General features: G+C 42.8%; 1 long non-coding RNA gene across 1 annotated transcript in view; it reads left to right on the top strand.

The window, feature by feature from the left end:
* The window catches only part of LOC109291573, a 14,596-nt gene that overhangs the window by 648 nt on the left and 4,026 nt on the right, over positions 1-9,922 (top strand). Inside the window, exon 2 of the long non-coding RNA XR_002095891.1 lies at positions 4,093-4,266. This is a non-coding gene — a long non-coding RNA (uncharacterized LOC109291573). The remainder of the gene's footprint in view (positions 1-4,092; positions 4,267-9,922) is intronic.

The raw sequence follows: 9,922 nt of genomic DNA on the forward strand, positions 1-9,922 counted from the left end.
GAGCCGCAGCCTGCCAGCTGGCGCCTCGGACGCGCCGGGTCCTCCGCCCCGCTTCCCCCGGCCCGGCGCCCCCGCCGCCCGCGACCGCTTTTTGCGGCGGTGACCCTCATGGCCGCGCGGGCTGCCCCCGGGCCGGCCAGATGTTCCCACCCCTGGACGCGGCTCGCAGCATTTCTCCCCGCGCGGGGAAGCAGAGCCTCTGTCTTGCTGCCCCCCCAACCCCCGCTTGGGCCGGGCGCGGTGGGGGGTCGCGGTGCTTTGCCGGCGGGAGGCGCTCCGGCGCAGGGCGGTCAGAGGCGCGGGGAGCGCATCCTGCAGCGCTGCCGGCGCCGCCTCCGCCCCTCCTCTCCCTGCAGCTCTGCCAGCAGCTCCAGCAAGCTGTTCCCCAACCCTTCTTAAAAAGCTACTAAATCTCCGCGGTGGGTGACAGGGCCCTTCTGTTTTCTATGGGAATTTTCCCAAGAGGCGGAGATTATAGAATATTTACCAGACACAGAAAACCTAATGGTTTTATTGCTTCCCACCCCCCATTCCTTTTTTTTTTCTTTCCCAACTCCCTCCCTTTCAAGCCCAGCCAGCCTTCCAAGGCCCGCGGGCACATCAGCCAGGGAAGGCGAGCGATGGCTGCGAAAAGTCTAGCCAGATGCCCTTTCCCAGTGCGCGCTGGTCAAATGTTGCTGGCCAGGGCCTGAGGCAGCACCTTTCCATGGGTCCCACTCTGCCAGCCCCAGCCCCCCCTTCCTCCCTGTGGCACAACAGCGCTAAGCTCTTTAATTTAATTTTTTTTTCTCTTTAACAAAAGCAATTACAGAAAAGTGCAAATCTAACGTGTGACATTTCCCACTTGGCAGTGGCAGGCAGGCTGTGCTTAAATGGGGGCCTTTCTGCGGAACAACAAGAGCCAAAAGGCCTTATGTCATGGAGTAATGTAAGACACAATCTCGCCTGAAAATGCACAATGAATCGGGAAGGATTTATGTAATTAATTGACCAGTCTTAACCTGTTATCGTGATGTAAGGAATTTGGAACTCATTAATTTGGGCCCTGACAGATTTCATATTAGAGCTGGCAAATATGGATTGAGCCTCTTATTCTTGTAGCAGCTGGAATTTCCATGACAGTGAGGATTAGTGAAGAAGACCTATTGCTGGAGTCAAACTGCCTCTTTTGTAATCAGCAGCCCTGCTCTGCTTTAAAGGGATAATGGGAAAGAAAAAAAAAAGAGAGTGAGCCTGTGTGCATGTGGCAAAGGGGGGGGGAGGATATTATCCTGGTGATGTAGGTAGGAAGGGTGGTTTTGCTTGCTCTGCTAATATTTAGATGGAGCCCAGGCATTCAGCATCTGAAGGAAAACTGGTTGCAATTAGGTGAGTGCAGTTATCTTGAGGTAAAGAGGGTAGGGAGAGGGCCATAGTCCCAACCCACAGCTTCGTGGCCTTGTCAAAGTTTGAGGCTTAAAAAGTGAGGGGACCTCTGTGGATCATGCACAGGGAGCCTAAGAGTAAGAGGTTACTAATGGAGATTCTAGTTTTATGAGGACAAAAGGGAGTTGGGATAATGTTTTAATTGTAAGAGAGCGCACTGGGGTAACTCATAATTGTGTAATGGAGCCTGGCCTTCTCTGGAGCACACTTACTATCTCTTAAACAGGTTTCCTTGGTGGGTTACGTGCCATCCTGTACAAAGATAATGAACCCTTTGAGATCATCTGTAATTTAATCTGTGTCCCGGTCACGCTTTACATTACTTATGAACCCACCTCTCAGGAGAGAGGGAAGGCATGTAAACTAGACTCAAGTCCTTCCTTGTCTATGGATTTCCCTAGTAACCTTGGCTAGTCACAATCATTACATGCCTCAGTTTCCCAGTTGGAAAATGGAAGACTATACTACTCTCTCTTCAATACTTAGAGACTATTTCTTACTATATATGTGTGCTCTCTCCATGGTCATTTTTGGGCACTACCATTATAATAGTAAGATATCCTGACTGTAAAGATATGTCCTTAGACCATTTTTCTTTCCTCATCAATTTGTAAATTACTGCGCTAAACATGGACAAAGTCCTCATAAGCACCATTAAATGTTTTAATGAGACCCCCATCAATTTAAAACTCACATTTCTTCCTGTAAAGTTATGTACTGCTGTAACATGTATAATCTACTGAATGAGGTTAGAGGAGAAAAAAAGATAGCTTCCTTTTCTTCCTTTTTGGTTTTTCAAGTTTTCGTGTCTTGTGCGCTTGATGCGTTTACTACTTTGTAATATGACCTTGAGAGAGTCCATTTGTGAGCTTCCTATTGTGTTTGTGTAGGTCTTCCACACAATAACAAAGGAGGAAACATATTTTAAATGGGCAAATATGACTGTATAAGCACAGCATTTTACAAAGGTACTCCAGAGCAGATATGGTACCGAAGTATATTAAACTGTAAGCTCTTTGAGGAGGGCTTGTTGGGATAGTCTTGCACAATGGTGGTCTTTAAGCTGCTGTTATAAATGTCAGGTAATCATACAGATAATAGTTTTAACTATTGCTTTGATTAAAAAAGACCAGATTACAAGTTGATCATGCCCCTTGAAAGTATATCTTTTTCTCATTGCTTCCTGGTGAGTTAATCTTAACATATGCTATAGCGATCATATTTCCCCAAAGGTAGAGAGTCATTTATCTTTCACAATTTTGCATGGACCTGTCCCAACAATCGCCTCAGATTCTGTATTTGCTTTGCTTAGTGATCAAGAGCAGCAAACCACTAAGGTTATACTGTAACTAAACATTTTCCCCAAATGTTCCTCTTGTTAAATGTTGATCAAGCATAACTAAATTCCTTGTTAAATTAAATGTGCTGACATATGTTCAAGCTTAACATTGTTTAAAAAACACCAAAACCAAGCATTTTTAAGGTTTTGTTTATTTGTAGGTACTGTGTTCATAACTATTTTCACCCTCTTTGATTTCTTTTCTGTGAATATATTCAGAATAATTCACATTATTTTCCTAATGCTACCCATTACTTTGGGTGGTTGCTGAATGGAACTTAGTGGTTATAAACAGTAGCAAAAGTACAGGATTTTTATAAGTGATAGTTAACCCCCCCTCAAAAATCACCTGGCATAAAAACTTTAAGGTCAAGTTCTTATTTTGTTTTAAGATTGTTAACATACAAAGGATGGCAAAAACTGTGTAAGTTAATTAAGTCTTCTAAACCTAACTTCCAAACAAATTAATCTTTGCTTCAGATATATTATAGCTAGAGAATACAAATATATATATGCCCACAGTTATAATTTGTGCGGAAAGGGTAATACAAATACGAGTATAGAACTGGTCAGGGAATACAAGGTGAAATCCTGGGTTAATTCAAGTCAGAGACAAAACTTTTATTGGTTTTAATTGGACTGGGATTTTGTTTACATTATGGATTGTCACCGTTTTGTTAGAGTCATCTTGTACATCATTTGCATGGGAGTTGAAAAGGTCTGTTTCCTCAGGGTAAAACTTGCTTTCTTGTTTGAACAAAGAGGTAGCCTGTTTGAATGAAGTTAGTTTTTCCATGTAAATAGACAAAAGTTTGTTTTGAAGTGAGGGGCATTTTCAAAGAATGAGCTTCTAATGCAAGGAAAATGTATTTTTATTTGTGCACTGATTATTAGATGAACTTTTGATTACTTATGATTGTAATCCACATTCATCTAAAATCACGCAGAAGAGACTAATTGGTTCATAGAGCTTTGATAAGCAAAAACCCACTTTGTTGGATGCTATGGTCAAATGGACCAATCATAGCACCTGACAAAAGTAGGTTGTAATGAAGTGGCATACTTAAAGGTGCTACTTTTTCTTTAGGTCCTCAGTTCTTGAATGTGCAATAATAAATAGTAATAATAATAAATCAACCTATAGACAAAATCCTCTTTCTCAAGCAGTGTTCAAGGGATATTGTAGCAGTTATGGTCCAGGAAGAATGCTCTGCATTCAAAGGCCTGTCTAAGTCTATCCCAACCATGGAGTTGGTGCAATAAAATATATTACCCACAAAAATCCTTGCCTCTTATATACTCATTTTCATTTTTTCTTGTATTTCTAGATTCAGATTATACATAGCTACAGTTTTAAAAGTTTTCTGATTGATTCTGACTACAACACAGACACTCAGAATGAGACAGTCTGGGCATATCTCCTGAAGAATACACAGGAAAGCAAATTCAGGCCACAAGAGTTGGGGACAGATGAAAGAGGAGAAGATCCAAAAAGATGCAATGTAAGATGCATATAAAATAAGATGTATATAAAATAAGACTTGAGAAAAATGTACTATTGCAGAAGAGATGGTGATGGACAGTATTTTGTGGAGAATGAGGATTTGAAAAATGAACCCTTCTCCCAGTGGCAGTCATGCATGGAAAAATGTGATCACAGGAAAGTAGGGCTGGAAGGGACCTCACAAGGTCATCTAGTCCAGCTACATTCTCAAGACAGGATCACCCGTGTCTAAACCATCCCAGCCAAGTATCTGTTCAGCCTGCTCTTGAAAACCTCCAGGGATTGAGATTCCACAATTTTTCTAGGTAGGCTGTTCCAGTGCTTAGCCACCCTTATAGCCAGAAAGATCCTTCTGATCTCCAAACAAAATTTTCTCTGCTGCAGCTTGAATCCGTTGTTCCTAGTCCTGTCCCCTATAGCCACACTGAAAATATATGATGATTAGATATTTGGAAAGATAGCCCCAAAACCATAGGTACTGGCTCTGTGAGTGCTCCAGCTCTAGCACCCACCCACCGAAATAATTAGCAGGTGCTCAGTACCCATGAGCCACAGTGGGCAAGCCAGGTTGAAGTAACACGCTGCCTCTTCTGGTATACATGGGGCTCAGCATTGGAACACATAATAAAGCACCCCCTGGCAAAAATCAAAGTCAGCTCCTATGTCCAAAACAACTGTAATAGCACTGTAGCCGACATATAGCAGTTAGTTGGTTGCACAGTATAAGGCAAGAAAATTAATTATATGGACTGTTTGTGTTAATCTTCCCTGTTATTACCATTACTTACCAACTTGACTAATGGGTGATGCGAGGTGATGAGTTTTTTCCAAAACTCTGGCCCCCCATTGTGGGTACTGATTGCTTTGTAAATGTGATAACATGAGTCTCGGGTTTTTATGCCCAGCTTGAAGTCCTTGTTTTTCAGAGAGCATCAAGCACCTGCCCTTGGAGAACTGGGCTTCTTAAGTGCATCTCAACATAGTTATTCAGAAGTGAAGGCACACAGAATCACCAATCATAATTGTAAAAAAAAAAAAAAAAAAGAAGCTAAAGTATTTTTCAGGCTGTGGCATCCAGAATGGAGATTTGTGGTTTTTTTCGGAGAGGAGGGCAGCATGCTCATCTGGCTGATTTTAGTGTCAGAGGCAAGAAGAGGGAGGTAATTAGAGTAGCTTGTACATACTGGTTAAATGGGCAGCATTGACAGAATTTTCTTTTAGGGACGCATGTAGCAGTGTTGTAGTCTTGTTAATATCAATTGGTGTTATCATTGGAATTGGTGCCTGAGAAAGCAGGATTGGTGTTGATTAGCAACTGTAGAAAAGGTATTGATTTTAGCCTGATCCTGTAGTCTTTACCCATTTGAATAGTCCTTACTTATGTGGGAGGTCCTATTAAAACTCTTGGGACTACTTGCCTAAGTAAGGATTAGTTGCATAAGTAAGGGTTGCAGGATCAGGTCTTAGATTTGGTTGTAATAAACCTGAGCTGCATTGTGCTGTAAATTTGTAGGCAAAATCCTCCTGCACATAGGAATTCAGTTTCTCAGAAGTTGCACTAATATAGCCATATATTACTACTTTTCCATAAGAAAACCAGGTCTTGAAAATGGCCCAAATTTAACCTTTAGAATTTTAGATCTATAAAAGGTTCTAGCATATGCCAACCAGTTTAACTAATACATTGAACATTTGTTGAAATCCAGATTTTCGCCTCACACATGCTTCTGAAGTAAAAATGTTGTAAATGGCTTATATTTAAAAGCAAAGCAAAATATTATTGCTTATTTTGTACATACACATTTTCATGAAATTACCTAGACTAAGAGTACACTGAGAATGAGAGGTTTTTGTCTCCCATTGCTAATACAGTGGCCATTAAATAGTTATAAAGAAAAACATATTTTCATGTCCAGTATTTAAGGCCCATTTCTTCAGCGTTTACTCGTGAACAGTCTATGCTCCTATGACTAAGACACATGAGAAATTTTATTGGATTAGTCCTGATTTTGAATTGTTGCCATAAAGCAAGAAAGGTTTTTGATCATTAGCTAAAAACTGTGCTAGGGAGCATAAAGAAAATCTGACAGTCCAGGAACCATAGCTAATTTCTTTGTACCTAACTACCCAGTGCAACCAGGGGCTGCATCTGATGGCCTCAGATGCTCTGTCTTCTATAGCTGGTCTGCTAAAAGATATCACTCACAACAATCCTTCCTCTTGCATACCTACCCACCTGTCTTTTCCAGGCTAATCACAGTGGCATCTGAACTATTCTCCACCTTCTCCAAGAGTCAGTTGTGAGAGGTCCCTTCTTTTCCTTCCCCAAACCTATCTCCATTGGCATAGTAATTTTTGTATGTTAGTCTTTCCCTATTTGTTCCTCATCTGTTCAGTGCTAGCATTCTTGTACATTGTCTTCCAAAGATAGTGAGATTCAATAATTATTCTATTTTTTTCTGGTAACTATAAACCAGCCATTGAGCAATCTCTGCCCCTGCACTCAAAAGTCTCCTTCTCATCACTTGACAGTTCCATTGTTCCTGATAATTGCAATTATTTTGAGCAGGTCCTGGTAACAAAGGAGAATGGTAGTCTCAGGGCTAGCTTTGATATGTGCCATTTAGGATTTAGGTGCTTGGGCCTGCAGGGTACTGAGTGTTCCAGGCCTACCTAGCACACCAAACGTTGGCTTAGCATATTCTTAAGTGACCTGCTGAATCAGGGCCAGAGCACTCAGCATTTTTCTGGATTGAACCCATAATGATCAGCCCGAAATTGCTTGGGTTGGGAGATTCAATACAACATGCAGAGACTGCTGAGGACAAGTGCTTTCATTGACCTATGTTGCTTAGCCAGTTGCCTGTCACACTGTGCACCACCTGTTTTTCTGAGGTCACTAAGGCAGGAGGTCAGAAATGTGTGGAGACAGGGGCCTTTTAGGTATAATCATCTAGCTACCTGGAGGAGGTGGGGTTTTTTGCAGGTCGCTCTTTTTGTGCATTTAGGAAGAGTGAAGAATATGGAAGGACCCTCAAGATTGTGTCTTCTTGATGAATGCAATACTGACAGCCAGTTGTAGGTGGGGTTATGATTTTGGACAGTCCTGCAAACCTTCTTCCTATTCTACTTCATTTGGCTTTGGTTCAGCTTTCACCAGTTGTCCTTCAAAGCTGTGCTATTCTGGAGACAGCTGGGATGTAGGAGTGTCTGGGATCTAGGTGTTGTCTGCTTATTTGTGGAACTTCAATCCATGATGTTTCAGAACCCTCCACAAAAGATGACTTTCCAGAGCTCTCCTGTACGGTTGGTAAGTATTACCAGCATATGGCTGTAAAAACTTGAAGTGGAGGGAGATAAAGGACTTTTACTTGTCTATGATCATATGCCAAGAGCCAAATCTTTCTCACCCTCCTTTCAAGATGAACACCCTAGGGGTCAAAAGGTAAGAGAGGCCTGAGATGTGCCAAGATTATGTTCAGTGAGAGCTGAAGTTGCTTAGCTGTTCCCAGGAGACCCTTAGCATCTTGCAGGGTCAGTTGCATAAATTGTAAGTTCTCCAGGGCAAAGACCTTGCCCTCATCTTTGTCTGTGAAACACACATTTGGTGCTATGTACTGCAAATAATAAATAACAACTTTAGATACTTGCTGGACACGGGATTATGAGCTGATTCTCCCTCCTGATTAATTTCCTGTTCCAAGATGCCAACTGTGCAGTTTTACCAGAATATGTCAGTAGCTGGTATGACTACCTCTGCTACTTCCCTTTACACTATACAGCATTAACTGTTAGGGTACTGTCATCTGCCTTATACAACATACTTTACAGCACAGAGGAAGAATTTTAATAAGACCTCTGAAGGGCTTGCTGCCACTTTTAGTGGAAAGGTTTCCTACAAAGGGAGTGCAGTGAAACTCCCAAGAGACAGAAAGAGAAAACACTCCCACCGAGAAGAGCCTGTGTCATCCCATTTTATTGTCTATATGTCACTACAACATTCACATGATTCTGACAAGCTGCTCTTTTCTGCTGTAGCTAGTGCTGCTTAATGTCATTTTCTTGGTTGAACATCTTTATTTCAGACTTGTTACAAGGTATTAACTAGTTTCTAGGTTTCTACAAGTTAGCTATTTGTTTCTTTGCATAACATTCTCCTTTCCCTTTCATATTAAGGTAAGTCAAACATTCAGTAGTTCACATTTGTCTTTGTAGCATGCCACAGAAGAAAATTCTCTGAGGCTTATCTCCATCCAGGTTAATAATTTAGGACACTTATAAATGAACTGCACAGGCAAATGAGATAGCACTCATTTTCAGTGAGTTACAAACAAATTTAGCCAAACATTTAAGAGAATGATCCTCAACCAGGGTGCCATGGCACTCTGGGGTGCCTTGGCATTTTGTCAAGGGTGGTATGGGGTGCCACACAATATTAGCATTGTTAGGTGTGCAAACAATTCACAGGATAAACTGAGAAGTTTCAAATATGCATACCGTAATGTTACAAACATTTTGACCTGTTGTAAACTTTCTGAGTTCTTTGCAATAGAATAATTGCTTTTTATTTTTATGTCGTAAACAATGAGTGACAACTATGAGCTAGCATTTGCTGAGGGGTGCTTTGGGTCTAATGACAGGTGAATTGCTTCTGACAAGGGGTGCCTTGAATATATCAAGGGGTGCCTTGAGTCTAAAAAAGTTTGAGAACAGTGGTCTAAGAAAACTGTACATGTGATGATTCTAAATACAGTTTACTGGAGAAATTTTTTATTGGTAAACTACCAGCAGGTCAATTTCTTTGAGCAAAATTTCTTAGACTACACTTCAGGAAACAATGGGCAGCTTTGCCAATATTTTCCTTATTTTTGCATGTATGGACTTACCATAATATAGGAATACTGGATCACTGAAAACTGGTTATCAAACTGCAAATGCTTACTCCAATGAGTCTTTGAGACCTCTTCTGTAACTATAGGCAACCCCCGCTTAGCGCTCTTAATTGGTTCCAGAAAAACTGAGTGCTAAGCGAAATCGCACTAAGTGAAACCCATTTGCCCATAGGAATGAATGTAAATATATGTAATTGGTTACCGCCACTTGCTGCCACTTCTCGCCGCCACCACCTCTCCCCATTAGCCTGCTGGCTGCTCCAGTCCCACGTGCCAGCCTGGGCCTGCATTCCTGCTGCCTCACCTGGGCCCCTGGCCCCGGGCACCAATGCAGGCTCTGCGCTGATGCCCGTCCCCCCCCATCCACCGCTTCTCACTGCCGCCACTTCTACCAGCTGACTTGCCAGCCCTATGTGCCAGCCTGGGCACCGGCACTCCTGCTGCCCCGCTCTGGGCATGGGCCCCTGCTGACCCTGGCCTCGGGCCCCGCACTCCTGCTGCGCCACCCTGGGTGCAAGCCCCTGTTGGCCCTGGCCTTGGGCACTGGCAGGGGCCCCACACTCCTTGCCACTGCCACTGCTTCAGCTGGTGAACTCAGGCAGTGGAGCATCCCACAGGAGCAGGGTGGATGTTTGCAGCCAGCCAGGAGCAGGGTGGTCGGCAGCAGCATCCGTGCTACGTGCCTGGCCAGCTGTAAACCCCACTCTGCTCCCGGCCAGCTGCAAAACTTCCCCCCCACCCATGGGACTGTACCGCCCCACC

Source organism: Gavialis gangeticus, unplaced genomic scaffold (genome assembly GCF_001723915.1).
Source record: "Gavialis gangeticus isolate Ggan-Ray unplaced genomic scaffold, GavGan_comp1, whole genome shotgun sequence".
Classification (NCBI taxonomy): Eukaryota; Metazoa; Chordata; order Crocodylia; family Gavialidae; genus Gavialis; species Gavialis gangeticus.